A 14,616-nucleotide genomic window follows, 5' to 3' on the forward strand; every position below is an offset into this window, starting at 1 on the left:
CCCAGACCCCCTTAGACCACAATACTTTTCATCCTTAGTTAACATGAGGCAATGGGGTTGGGGTCCACCACCGTCTGGAACCCAAGCCAGGGAACAATTATATTCAAGGAAAGAGAACTTGCCAATTCAGCCTTCCTTGACATATTCTGGATGTATTTTGGACTGCCATTCCCATCATCTCAATCCAGCCTAGCTAAGGATGATGGGCATTAAAGTCCAGAATTGATCATGGCCATCTGGCTAGGAGAACCAAGGTCAAGTGTGCATAGCTTTGGCATGCAGAAACACAGTTCTAGGTAGCAGGAAAGATGCCTCCTTGAAAAGTCGGGACCAGAGCCATGAGTATTTCCCAGCATGCCTCTGACATAGCATCACTCTGGGGCTTGTGGGAAATTTCAAAGGCAGGTCCTGGACCTGGATCCTTTTTCCCAGAGCAGCATGGGAGAATGGTGGTGGTGGGCTTGACCAAGGCACCACCACGAATGCTCCATGTGCTAGAACTAGGCCTACATCCCATCCAAGTGGACAATACTGATCTGGGCTGACTGATGGTCCTGATTTTAGATGAAGTCCCTTTTCTATAACCAACATTAGCTGCATCCCAATTCTTTTGCTGCTGCTGAGATTTTTCCACACACCAGAGGAGTACACTAAGAGGGGACTCAGCTGTGTAGCTCATAAACTTACCAGCTTCTTTGCCAACTGTTTCAATTCCTCATGGAAACAAGATGGGACTTGGTTTTAATTACACCCCTGGAGTGCGCTGGGGGCAGTAATTGGCATTGCAATTAAGAGCATCATCTTCCCAGCCTCAGGGAATATCACCGCCCCACTCATTACTCCTCCTCCCCCTCCTCTGAACAGGTGCTTCAGTGCCTACCTGGAGACCTCATTAAATCTTGCAAAGTTTTGCAGGAAACTTTGCTGCACTGGGGATATTTTGAGAAGGAGCAAGGAGAGGCGTGGGGCGGGGTGCAAAATTTCTGTTGCTGAACCACAATCACAGGTTGCAAGTCACCAGGGGCAGCCCATCCAGCCAAGCGTTAATGACACGTGAGACGGAGCAAGCAAGAATGTTAATCGCTTTGCAAAGGGAAATGAATTTCTAAGGCTACTGGAATTCTGGACAGGTTGCCAAATTTTCTTCCTGGCTCTTGTGCCTCTGAGGACCAGTGGGGTGTAGTGTGGAGACCCAAATCTGGACCCCTTTAACAACAGCAGCTCACTGGGGGACTGGGCCAGTCACTCTCTCTCAGGCTAGCCTACCTTACAGGGTTGTTGTGGGCAGGGGAAAAGGTCTTGAGCTGCATTTAAATATAAAGATATACCCAATTTAAAAAAATTACTATAGGGTAATCCTCTGCTTTGATGAATCCTTAAAGGCAGGCTGATGTAAATGGCACAGTGTCAAATGAGCTGGCCACCCAAATTAAAATTTACACAATACCTGGTCATATTTCCCCACTTTATAGAGAACTCTTTAAAAAATCAGCTGGGAATCGTATCTCTCACAAACCTTGCCCAACAGGGTTTGACTTTCAACAAACGTGCCTTTTTAATTTTATTTATTTTTTCCTGCATTCTCCTGCATCTTCTGCTAGTTTATACATCTGGGGCATGGGAAAGGGATAGATTAAATAGTCAGACCCAGCAAGGATATTCAAGTATTAACAGAACAAATTGTAGATGTGTCCACTAGTCTTTTTATTCATGTATGTGTTTCTGGTTAAATTTATATCTTGCCTTTCTCATTTGAGCTCCCTCCTCCCATTTTTCCCATTTCCCCACAACAACAACCCTGTGAAGTAGGCTAGGCTGAGGGAGAATAACTGGCCCAAAGACATCCAGTGATTTTCTCTGGCTGACATTTTCTGTTTAAAAAAACCCAAAGCAGATCAAGCTTTTAAGAGCATGGAGAGAACTATCACCATTTGCTAGCCGCAGCAGCTCTAAACACTTTTCAAGTGAATGCTGGTTGTGTCACCAAGCTTGGTAAACTTGGCTGTCTTTTTATTTAAAGTATGGGTGGTAAACTCTTCCATTACAAAAAGGTTGCCCAAACAGTGATAGAAATAATTTTTAAAAACCTCTATTTTCCACTATTTGTTTGAAAAAATCTTCTAAAGGCCTTTGTAAATATTGTGGGACACAAAATGCATTTGTAAAGAGATCTCTTCTGACAATCATGGTATCCACAAATCTGTCCATTCCCTTTTTACTCAGTTATGTAGCTGTGTCTCTAACAATCAAGAGCAAGAAAAACTGGGCAATAGGGGTAGAATTTAAAAATAAGAATACATAAGTGGAAAAAGAGAAGGAATGGTGTATTTTCTCTGACGCTCTCTTTTTATAGCATCATTCACTGAAACTAGCCAGTAGGAGACCAGGGACAAACAAAATAAAGCAAATTCATTATTAGCTTATGGAACTCCCTGCCACAAGCTATGATTATCACTGACTGGGATGGCTTTAGGTAAATTCATGGGGTGGAGGGTGAGCTACCAAAGGCCGTGAAATCTAGGACAGAATATCAGAATTGTCTTCAGGGAATATTTTGGCCAACTGATTTGTCTGGGTCTGGCATAGCATGATGGGTGAATCTAATCACTGTGATTTATAAATCACAGTTTATGATTTAGCATGCAGTGTGAACCCAACCCATGGTGGTTTTTGCAGGAAATTATGACTGTAAGCAAACATCCCTGGTAGCCATCATGGCTTTTGGCAAGGAATTATGGGAATTGCAGTCCACACTATTTGTAGGGCACTGAGTTTCAGAGCAAACTCAGCACAGATTTTAAGATTTTTTTTAATGCAAATTCAAAGGATTGCTGCAGCAGGGTATGATCTATCTACATTAATTTTTAAAATGTTTTGTAATATGTTTGTTTATTGAAAATATTTCTCTCCCTTATGCATCTGCAAGGACCAATATAATACCTTTTATAGAATGTAAATGAAGTATCGTATTATTAGTTATCATTTTATTTAGACTGTAGCAGATGCTTTTTTAAAACAATGTTGTTTGTGTCTGCCTGGTATTACAGAAGATCTGCTGCCATGGTTCCTTTCTCCCTCAGGAACCGTGGGAATTTTTGTAACTTAGCAATGGTGTTAAGAATATCTTGGTAGAGACCAATCGTTTTCATAGAAGTGAAGTTCCCAGGAATCCCTGGGGAACTTATTATTGTGGTGTGAAGCTGCTTTGTAATTATAACTATCTCTGTTCTTCTGATCTGAATATAGAATGGCATGCTTCTGGGCCCGAATAAAATCAATCTGAAGTTTTATTATCTTTGTAATGAGAACCACTGCTGTCTCGGGTTTGAAATCTTTACTTACATTATTTTTTTTTAATGATTGCCCAGTTTAATCATGTCCCTTTTGTATTCATTGGTACAACCTTGCAAGGCCAGCATTGCAATTTGGGGAGGGGGTGGCCTTTGGCTATTGTCATTGTTTTGCAGGGAGCTAAAATTTACAGCATTGTGGCCATTTGACTACTGATGATAATGCTACGCGGGCGAGAAAAGATTTACCTCTTACTCGACAGGGGTAAACTATGTTTATTAAGTTCCCTTTTCAGAGGAGAAAGGATGAGCTTTCAAATGCACTGAAACATAAATAAATAAGCAAGCAAGCAAGCTGGGCCAAAGTTAAACAAGCAGAAAGAAGGCCTAAGAGGTGCCATAGAAGTGGGGTGGTGATGTGACTTGCCCCGAGCCCCTGTGATTTGTAAAGCATGAGGGTGATCTTTGTTAACACACCCAATTGTGGCTTATTCAAACCATGGCTTAACAAGATGTGGGAATCTACTTATAGAGAAGATAATCTGGTTAAGGGCAGAAAGAGATCAAAGGAATTTGCTTGAATTGTTTCGCACAGCTAGCAGGGATGTAAACAGAGACTTGGTGTGTGTGTGTCCCCACCTGCGTCACAGAACCTGGGGACCCTGGGCAGGCAGGCCTAGACATGTTCTGCAAAAGGCCACACTCCCTGGGATGCAACCTTGGTGCCAAGCCAACTCCCTAGCCAGCCCTACTTCTGAGACCATCTTCCTTGGCCCACCCCAAGCGTTTCCAATTGGACTAATAGCCGGGCTGAGCAGCAATTGAATTGCTCAGTTGACGGGCAATGAAATTTGGTGCCATCCCTGTGGGAAGCCTCCCCAGAGAGAGAGAGAGAGAGAAAACCTTTCTAAGTGCAAAAGCGAAACATCAGTGTCAGCCCTCAGGGTGATTCAAACACATGGTTACTTGTTTTTAGAGTTAAGGCTTTAATCTCCTGAACCAGTTTTTCTCAACCTTGGCAACTTGAAGAGGTACGGACATGCTGGCTGGGGAAATCTGGGAGTTGAAGTCCACACACCAAGGTTGAGAAACACTGTCCTAAACTGTTGAACCAAAGCACTTGAAAAATGTACAGTAGACTCTCAGTTAACAGGCACTCATGGGGATTGGTAGATGCCAGATAAATGTAGTTTCTGGTTGCTTGAGTTAAACCCTAATACCCACTAGATGGCAGCAGACAGATACAGATTTTTTGCTGGTTGCTTGAGAGTGCTGGGTTTTTTCCAGTTCGATTTTTGTGCCAGTTGCTTGAGTTCCGGTTAACTGCGAGTCTACTGTATTTGGTTTTATTTGTAATGTAGGTTAATTATAGATTTTTCCTTCCTTCCTTCCTTCCTTCCTTCCTTCCTTCCTTCCTTCCTTCCTTCCTTCCTTCCTTCCTCCCTCCCTCCCTCCCTCCCTTCCTTCCTTTCTTCCCTTTTTTTTCTGCTTTCCTTCTTCCTTTCCTGCCTGCCTGCCTGTTTGCACTCCCACTCAGAAATGCACAATAGCTGTGTGAAGCAGTGCTGGAACAAAGCAGCTACCGCAGCATAGACGCCACAATGCTGCAATGCCACAGCACTACAGCCGGCCAGTCAAACCAATTCCCTTGGCCGGCCCGCTTCGCTTCCACAGCAGGCTCTTCGTTCCATGTGCAGACCTGTAAAGGGACTGCTCCCACGCGGTGCAACAGCTCCAGTGGGCTGGCCAGAAGCCGGACCGGCCTTGGCTTTGCAGCTTCGTTGACGGCTTGGTCAAAGTGGAACGTCCCTTGGGGTGCCACGCGTAGTTATAGGTGCTGCTAAAAAAAAAAAAGCAAGAAGAACAATAGCAATAGCTCCACCTCCCCCAGCATGGTATTCTCCCCATGGGTTGGACTCTAACACCCATAATCCCCAGCCATCAGGGCCAAACAAACCAAGAATTAGAAGCCGCCACAAAAAAAGATGCCTTTCGACTCTGATTGATAAAGATGTCACAGTGGGGTAAGAGGTGCCTCTCCTAGTTCTGGCAGAGCAATTCCCTCAGTAGCCTGAACCAGAGTGGGGGTTGCTGGGAATTGTAGTTTTCCCTAGAAGGACCATTGGGGTTTCCTTTAGAATTCTTAGATGGCAAGTGGATCTTCCACCCTCTTATAAGCGTTCCCACAACAAAGAAAGCAAGCAAAAGGGTTGTTGTTTTTTTCCTGTTAGAAAAAGTCTTTTGTCCCAGGCTAACTCATCTAAGGAAATGAAACTTATTAAAACTTCTGTTTCCTAACTGCTTTAATAATACTAACCCGGAGATGGTTGGAAGGTCTAAACAAAATGTTTCCAAAAAGGTAAAATGCATATTAAGTGTGTCTCTATGTATTGCAGCTTTCAGATTAAAGCCATGATTTCTGCACATCAATTTTGAGGATGTTTTTTTTTCTTTAAGTGGAAGAGTATGTACCCTAAAGGAGAATTTTTCATTGCTTTAAAGATGACTGGCCAAGAGCCTTCAGAGATTCTAGTTTTCAGTTTTTTCAGGCCTATGGCTCAGTAGAAAAGCACTCTGCACATATTCACCTTCTGGTGCTGTGTTTAAGAAGCGACAGCTAGAACTGGCTTGCTTTTTGATGCTAAACTGATACAGTTTGTGGAAGTACAGGATTTTAAAATGACTGTCTTAGAAGGATCTTTAATAGGTTGAAAACTATCCAAAGAAGTGGGGTAAACGCTGAAAGTGGAACTGGCAGCTTTCAAGCTGTCCCCAAACTTGCAAATTTAAATATATATATATATAATACTAAAGGTGACATATAGATTCTTAAGGGGGAAAAAATATTCTGTAAAACGGTTGTGTTCAACTGAGCTTCACCATTTGGATGGGATTACAGCATTTCCTTTCTCTTGCCATTTCAAAAAGGGCTCGTCCGGGATTTGAACCCGGGACCTCTCGCACCCTAAGCGAGAATCATACCCCTAGACCAACGAGCCAGCCGAGTTTAAAAGTTCTCATACTACTTTCTACACCAAACGATCACTATATGCCACGTTGGGCTGTATAATAAAAAGTTCTGTTTGGCTGAGGCGATCATTGCGCCGCCTAGTGGTACAAATGCATTATTGCCTAGAGTAATTTTGTTTTAATTGTTTATTTTCGGAATATTCTGATTACGATTTGTAAATTTCATGGTTCCAAATGCCCTTCTTTCTCTACCCTTTAAAATGAAACTCTTCATACAGATATATTGGTTACTTCTACAGTTGGAGAGTAATAGTGTTGCCAGTCCCTACTGCTGTTTGCTTGTTGTTTATTCGTTTAGTCGCTTCCGACTCTTCGTGACTTCATGGACCACCCCACGCCAGAGCTTCCTGTCGGTCGTCAACACCCCCAGCTCCCCCAGGGACGAGTCCGTCACCTCTAGAATGTCATCCATCCACCTTGCCCTTGGTCGGCCCCTCTTCCTTTTGCCTTCCACTCTCCCCAGCATCAGCACCTTCTCCAGGGTGTCCTGTCTTCTCATTATGTGGCCAAAGTATTTCGGTTTTGCCTTTAATACCGTTCCCTCAAGTGAGCAGTCTGGCTTTATTCCCTGGAGAATGGACTGGTTTGATCTTCTTGCAGTCCAAGGCACCCTCAGGATTTTCCTCCAACACCACAGTTCAAAAGCATCGATCTTCCTTCTCTCAGCCTTCCTTATGGTCCAGCTCTCACATCCGTATGTTACTATGGGGAACACCATTGCTTTAACTATGCGGGCCTTTGTTGTCAGTGGGATGTCTCTGCTCTTCACTATTTTATCGAGATTTGTCATTGCTCTTCTCCCAAGGATTAAGCGTCTTCTGATTTCCTGACTGCAGTCAGCATCTGCAGTAATCTTTGCACCTAGAAATACAAAGTCTTTCACTGCTTCTACATTTTCTCCCTCTATTTGCCAGTTATCAATCAAGCTGGTTGCCATAATCTTGGGTTTTTTTGAGGTTTAGCTGCAAGCCAGCTTTTGCACTTTCTTCTTTCACCTTCATCATAAGGCTCCTCAGTTCCTCTTCACTTTCAGCCATCAAAGTGGTATCATCTGCATATCTGAGATTGTTAATGTTTCCTCCAGCGATTTTAACTCCAGCCTTGGATTCCTCAAGCCCAGCATGTTGCATGATGTGTTCTGAGTACAAGTTGAATAGGGAGGGTGAGAGGATACAGCCCTGCCGTACTCCTTTCCCAATCTTAAACCAGTCCGTTGTTCCGTGGTCTGTTCTTACTGTTGCTACTTGGTCGTTATACAGATTCTTCAGGAGGCAGACAAGATGACTTGGTATCCCCATACCACTAAGAACTTGCCACAATTTCTTATGGTCCACACAGTCAAAGGCTTTAGAATAGTCAATAAAACAGAAATAGATGTTTTTCTGAAACTCCCTGGCTTTTTCCATTATCCAGTGGATATTGGCAATTTGGTCCCTAGTTCCTCTGCCTTTTCTAAACCCAGCTTGTACATCTGGCAATTCTCGCTCCATGAATTGCTGAAGTCTACCTTGCAGGATCTTGAGCATTACCATACTGGCATGTGAAATGAGTGCCACTGTTTGATAGTTAGAACATTCTTTAGTGTTTCCCTTTTTTGGTATGGGGATATAAGTTGATTTTTTCCAATCTGATGGTTATTCTTGTGTTTTCCAAATTTGCTGGCATATAGCATGCATTACCTTGACAGCATCATCTTGCAAGATTTTGAACAGTTCAGCTGGGATGCCGTCGTCTCCTACTGCCTTGTTATTAGCAATGCTTCTTAAGGCCCATTCAACCTCACTCTTCAGGATGTCTGACTCTAGCTCACTGACCACACCGTCAAAGCTATCCCCGATATTGTTATCCTTCCTATATAGGTCTTCTGTATATTCTTGCCACCTTTTCTTGATCTCTTCTTCTTCTGTTAGGTCCTTGTCATCTTTGTTTTTGGTCATACCCATTTTTGCCTGGAATTTACCTCCGATGTTTCTAATTTTCTGGAAGAGGTCTCTTGTCCTTCCTCTTCTATTGTCTTCTTCCACTTCCACGCATTGCTTGTTTAAAAATAATTCCTTATCTCTTCTGGCTAACCTCTAGAATTTTGCATTTAATTGGGCATATCTCCCCCTATCACTGTTGCCTTTTGCTTTCCTTCTTTCTTGGGCTACTTCTAGTGTCTCAGCAGACAGCCATTTTGCCTTCTTGGTTTTCTCTTTCTTTGGGATGTATTTTGTTCCCGCCTCCTGAACAATGTTGCGAACTTCTGTCCAGAGTTCTTCCGGGACCCTATCTACTAAGTCCAGTCCCTTAAATCTATTCTTCACCTCCACTGCATATTCCTTAGGAATATTAGTGAGCTCATATCTAGCTGATTTGTGGATCTTCCCTAATCTCTTGAGTCTGATCCTAAATTGTGCAAGAAGAAGTTCGTGATCTGAACTACAGTCAGCTGCAGGTCTTGTTTTTACCGACTGTATAGATGTCCACCATCTTTGGCTACAAAGGATGTAGTCAATCTGATTTCGGTGTTGTCCATCTGGTGAAATCCATGTATAAAGCCGTCTCTTAGGTTGTTGGAAGAGTGTTTGTTATGCAGAGTGAGTTGTCTTGGCAAAATTCTATCAGCCTATGTCCTGCTTCGGTTTGTTCTCCCAGGCCATGCTTACCTATAATTCTCATTTGACTGCCCACCTTAGCATTACTCTTGACCAAACCAAGTTTGATGGGAGGGGATGGGGTTGCCTCCTGGCCCAAGCCCAGTCAGGCTTGACATTCACTTAGGGTGAATCATGCCACTAACTCAATGTTTCTCAACCTTGGGAGCTTGGAGAGGTGTGGACTTCAACTCCCAGAATTCCCCAGCCAGCATGCTGACTGGGGAGTTGAAGTCCACACCTCTCCAAGCTGCCAAGGTTGAGAAACACTGAGCTTGTTCATCAACCCCCTCCTGGCCTGCTTGGATCTTGCTGGTGCACACCAGTCTGGCAACCAGTACCTGATTTCCCACCTCCAAGGTCCATTATGCCCATCATAAGAGGGCTTCTGTGCAGCCTGGGTATCAGCCCCACTGGGTAGACCAGGCCATGAAATCAAGGAAGGCCAAATCTACTTTGAGATTGGCTATAAGAGCACTTCTTCCTTTCTTTACTTTTGTGTGTGCGTGTGCTTTCAAGTCAGTGTTGACTCCTGGCAACTGCCTGGACGAGTCCTTGAAGTTTTCTTGGCAAGGTTTTTCGAAAGTGCCCTTGCCTCCTTCCTAGGGCTGAGCAAGAGTGACTGGCCCAAGGTCACCCAGCTGGTTTTGTGCCTAATGCGGGACTAGAACTCATGGCCTGCTGGTTTTTAGCCTGGAGCCTCAGCCACTACATCAAATTGGTTCTCTCCCTTTCCTGAAAACTAGGGAATGTCCCTTCTTAGATGCTTCCTGTGCCCCTTTTCCTTCTGTGGGCTGAGATACCTTTTGCATGACAGTTGTCTAGGCTGCAGCTCTTCCTCCTGTCTCCCAAGGTCATTCCCACAGACCATTACACCTATGCCCTGAGCACCTACTGTATCTGTCTTAGACCTTCTGCCATGGTCTTCCTAGTGGTATTGCCCACAAGAGTCCACACACTCTCACTGACAACTAGTGCAGTGTAGTTTAGATGGCACTACCATAAGGGATAACCACAATTAGCTGGTTTAAATGCACTCCGAAAGTCAGCACTGATGGCTTTAACAGTATACCAAGTGAGAAAGCAGTGGCCAGTGGGGTTCAGCAGGGATCTGTTGGGTCCAGTCTGAGTCAACATTATCCTCAGTGGTCTGGATTGATGGGCTGCTTGTCAAAATGTGTACAAGACAGAAAATTGGAAGATCTGACCAACACCCAATTTGACCGAATGAGATTATAATCCAATCTGGACAGGTTGGAGGAATTGGCTGAGAGGAGCAGGATGTCCTTCAACAGAAATGTAAAGTGTTACGTTTAGAGAGAAAAAATGTAGGGCATCCCCACAAGGTGGAGGATTCATGGCTTGGAAGCACCACGTCAGAGGAGGACTCAGGTGTTGTCATGGACAATAAGCTGAGCCAGGCTGCAGTTCTGGGCTGCTTTAGAAGAAGCATTGTATGGAAGATGTGTGAAGTCCTTATCTCCCTATACAGTGTGTTGGTGAGATCACACCTGAAGTACTGTGCTCAATTCTGGACACATTTCCAGCAAAGTATTGACAGATTACAGAGAGTTTAGAGGATGACAACAAAGATGATACAAGGACTTGAGGACATGCCCCATGAGGACTAGCTGAAGGATCTGGGGTTGTTCACTCTGGAGAGGGAAGACATGATACCTGTGTTCAGATATATAAGCATCATACAGAAGGTGGTCAGGAACTAATTTCCACTGCTGCAGAAATTACAGGAGAATCAAAATTAATAGATACAAGTTACAGCTTCCTAGATGTTACTTAAATATAAGGAAAAACTTCCTCATTATTAGATCCGTAAAACAGTGGAACTGCCTAACGATGGAGGTTGTAGATTCTCCATCTCTGGGGTGTTTCAAGAAGAGGTGCAAGTTGTACCAGATGGTCCTCCAGCACAATTCTATGATTCTATATTGCTTCCCCCAAGGTGCCTTTGGTTGGGTAGGCACCAAGATGTCTACTACCATTCTCTGTTCCCCATTCTCTGGCACATGTCACAGAATTATATATTTTCAATCATATCCCCACCATATCCAGTCTAGTAAAATTTTACCTCATCCTTTCTTTGGTTCCCTGTGTGTTCAGTTAGGTAATTATGTTGTCCTAACAGTCAGAAATCACGCTGAAACGAGGAGTAGGTCTCTAATGTTTATTACTGCTACATTAACAGAATCCTAACAAACTGAAGCAGCATGGGAAAAACCCAGACATATAAACCCCAAAGGCTAAGGCAGGTCTGATCTGTGTCTCTTTGAATGGCTGCTTAATTCCTCAGTACTACGCATGCGTTTTCCACCCTGGATCGAGGCCCCCTCCTGCTCGCCATCAGTACTCATGACATATGTGCTAGCTTAAGATGCACTTGCAAAACTTGCTAGGCATAGCTAAATGTCCTTGAGGTTTGCATCCTTCCCTATGTATTTGTGGGAGATACTTCCAACATCACAGTCTTTTATTTTTTTTAGATGAACCTGGAGTTCTGCATTTTACCTAAGGGGTGGTAGGTTGTTCTCTAGCTCTTCCCAGTTCACAGATATACTGTGGTCCTCACCTTGCTTCCCCCTGAACAACTCTGCATAACTCCTGAGGACTGCTGGTATCCTTGAAGGCTCTCTTCCTTCCAGAGGGTTTACTTTTGGGTTGATGGATCCAACCTCTGCTTCCCGAAATACCTGGACTTCTACCTCACTCCTTCATTTGGAGTCATGAGCCTGGACTTGGTTTCTCTGCTGCAGCTCCATCTCCTGTCTTGGAATCCCTGGTTTCCAAGACAGGCTGCAGGTGAGTCCTTGTTGTCAGAATAAGGAGATCCATCTTGGCTGACTCTTGATCCTTTTATCCTAATGGGAGAGTCTCTCCTGTGTGTTTTACTAAATCTTCACATGTCTTGCAGCAAGATAGGGCCCCCACAGCCTATGTGCTTTAGTGGCAAGTAAAAGGAAAAAGGGTAATAAAAAAGATATAAATGCTATACTGCCACCTCCTGGCTCTGTAGCATTCAGGCATGTATTAGAAAGCTCATCCCCCCACCCCCAGACACACTTTTTTGGGGTGGGCCGGGAGAGAGAGACAGAGCAATCTCACAAGGGATAAATAGAATCAAAGTTTATTTGAAGAAAAGAAAAAGAGGAAATGAAGTGGCAAAGGAGATAAAAATATAGAGTTGTTCAAATCACGGTTTGTGACTTTAAAAGATCTTCCATGGAAAAACTATTCATGACAAAATAAGGCTCTGGGCAGACACATGATGTTGGTCTGCCTATAATTTAGAGGAACTCTGCTGTAAAGGGGCTCCTAAGTTGCATAAAATCACACCATTTACTGAGTTTGTAGAGAGAACAAAAACAGAGACAACTATTACTCCTTAAATACACCCAGTAACATAAATTAAACTTAACACACAATTCCTAGCTAGGCTTGTTACCTATTTCGTAGGATGATTTCATGCCCAAAATATTCTGCCTGCTTTCCTGAGCTTGTGACATAATTTTTGTAGGTTTTCCTTTTATCAGAGGCTCAGAAGTATCTTACATCTCTCCTTTTCTTAGTTTGAGTATCCAACTTCTCCCTTATTTTTAAAAATACAGTTTTTCTCCAGCAGAAAAGGAGAGGCTCAGGAGTAATCTCCCTGCCTAGCCAAACCACAGTATGAGTCTGTCCCTCATAATATTGTAGATTCCATGTCAGAGATGAGTAAATGTGGATCCTCTGTCTTGGCTTAGTGCAATGTGTGAAGCATCATAAAATCACAGAATCATAGAGTAGGAAAAGACCTTCCATCTAGTTCAACCTCCTGCTCAGCGCTGGATCCACTAGAACATCATTGATAGATGACCATCCAACGTATTTGAAGATCTAATGAAGAAGAACTCACCACATCATGTGGTAGCTTGTTCCACTGGTTAACAATTCATATAGTCAGGAATTTACTCCAATTATCTAACCAGAACTTATTGGTTCTGGGGCTGTAGAGAATAAATCCATTCTGTCTTCTGAGAGACAATGATTCAGAGAGTTGAAGATTACTTTAAGCGGTTCCTTCAACTGTCTCTTCTATAGACAAAACATGCCCAGATCCTCTCATTCTTCTTCATTCTGGACCCCTCACCTTCTTTGTAGCCATCCTCCAAACTCATTGTCATTGACCTTTTTGAAACACAGTGCCCCGAACTTGACACAGCACTACAGGAGGTGTCTGACCAAGGCACATTCAGTGGTCAGTACATTTTGAATTGGTATGTTGTTTGAATCTAGGTATTGTGATTTTTAAGGTATAAGTATGCATACCCCAAGTGTAGATTAGTCAGTAAACTATGCTTAGGGTTGCTGTGAGGATTATTCAAGGCATCTGTTGAAAAAAGCCACTCAGATTTGCTCTGAGCTGAACTCCAGCTGGACAGGTCCAGCTGAGCTGACTTAAGTAAGGTCTAGCAAGGAATAGAAACTGGGTGAGGTCCTCAGGACTATCTGTGCAGGCACCTGCATATTAGATCCATGTCCTTCCTGGTTGATCAAGGCCTCCTCAGATGTGATGGGTGGTGGGTCTAAGGAGTAGTCCTGTCTCTGCTTAAGAAAGTAGTGGTCTACCCTGTCCTCAACAAACCATCACTAGACTCTACAATCTTGGATAATTTCCAACCTGTCTCCAACCCATCACCAACATTCCCTTTCTGGGGAAAGTTGTAAAGAAGGTGGATGGTTTGCAGCTTCAGAGGTGTCTGGAGGAAGATTATCAGGGCCCCTTTCAGTTGGGCTTCAGGTGTTGGCACAGTACTAAAACAGCATTAATCATTCTTGTAGATGACCTGTGGCTGGACTGGAAAGGGGGTGATGCATCCATCCTGGCCTCCTTAAACTTTTAATATCAATCATGATATCCTTCTGGAGTGGCTCAAGAGCTTAAGAGTAGGAGGTGCAGCATTATGGTGGTTCTCCTCATTCTTCCAGGGATAGTTCCAGTTGGTCTTGATGGGAGAGAGAGGTCCAGCAGCCCCTGTCTTGTGTGTATCTTAGGACTTGATTCTCTCCCATCTCCCATTTGACATCTACATCTACATCTACATCTATCTACATTGGGTGAGGTCATCCAATGGCATGGGGTTATACTTCTCAATTCAACTGTCCAAGCACTGCCACTGAGGTTCTGTTTTGGCGTCTGGAGGCTATGGGGATCTGGATGGGGAAAAAACAGGCTGAAGCTCAACCTTTGTGAGACTAAGTGGCTGCATATTTTGGGGCCACCTGGATACAGGGACTTTCCATCTTTGGTTCTTTTTGGGCTGGCACAATCATAGACAAACCAGGGTGCATTTTGAGGGTCCTCCTGGATTTACAACTTGTTTGAAGTGGTAGGAGCTGCAGCTCAGAGGATCTTTGCACAAATCCACCTTGTGTGCTAATTTTATTTTCTATCCCACCTTTATTTTTTTTTTTATAAACAACTCAAGGTAGGGAACATACCTATTGCTCCTTCCTCCTCCTATTTTCCCCACAGCAACAACCCTGTGCGGTGAGTTGGGCTGAGAGAGAGGGACTGGCCCAAGGTCACCCAGCCGGCTTTCATGCCTAAGGCAGGACTAGAACTCTCATACCACGCTTGACTGGCTCTTGGGCTGAGAGAGGGACTG

The 14,616-nt window shown here is 43.8% G+C and overlaps 1 non-coding gene across 1 annotated transcript; it reads right to left on the reverse strand.

Annotated features, from left to right (window-relative positions):
* Positions 1–6,217: 6,217 nt before the first annotated feature.
* TRNAP-AGG (transfer RNA proline (anticodon AGG)) lies at positions 6,218–6,289 on the reverse strand. The gene has a single exon. It is a non-coding gene; the product is annotated as a tRNA-Pro (tRNA).
* Between the last annotated feature and the right edge of the window lie 8,327 nt (positions 6,290–14,616).

The sequence above is a fragment of the Candoia aspera genome, chromosome 4 (assembly GCF_035149785.1).
Source record: "Candoia aspera isolate rCanAsp1 chromosome 4, rCanAsp1.hap2, whole genome shotgun sequence".
NCBI lineage: Eukaryota > Metazoa > Chordata > Lepidosauria > Squamata > Boidae > Candoia > Candoia aspera.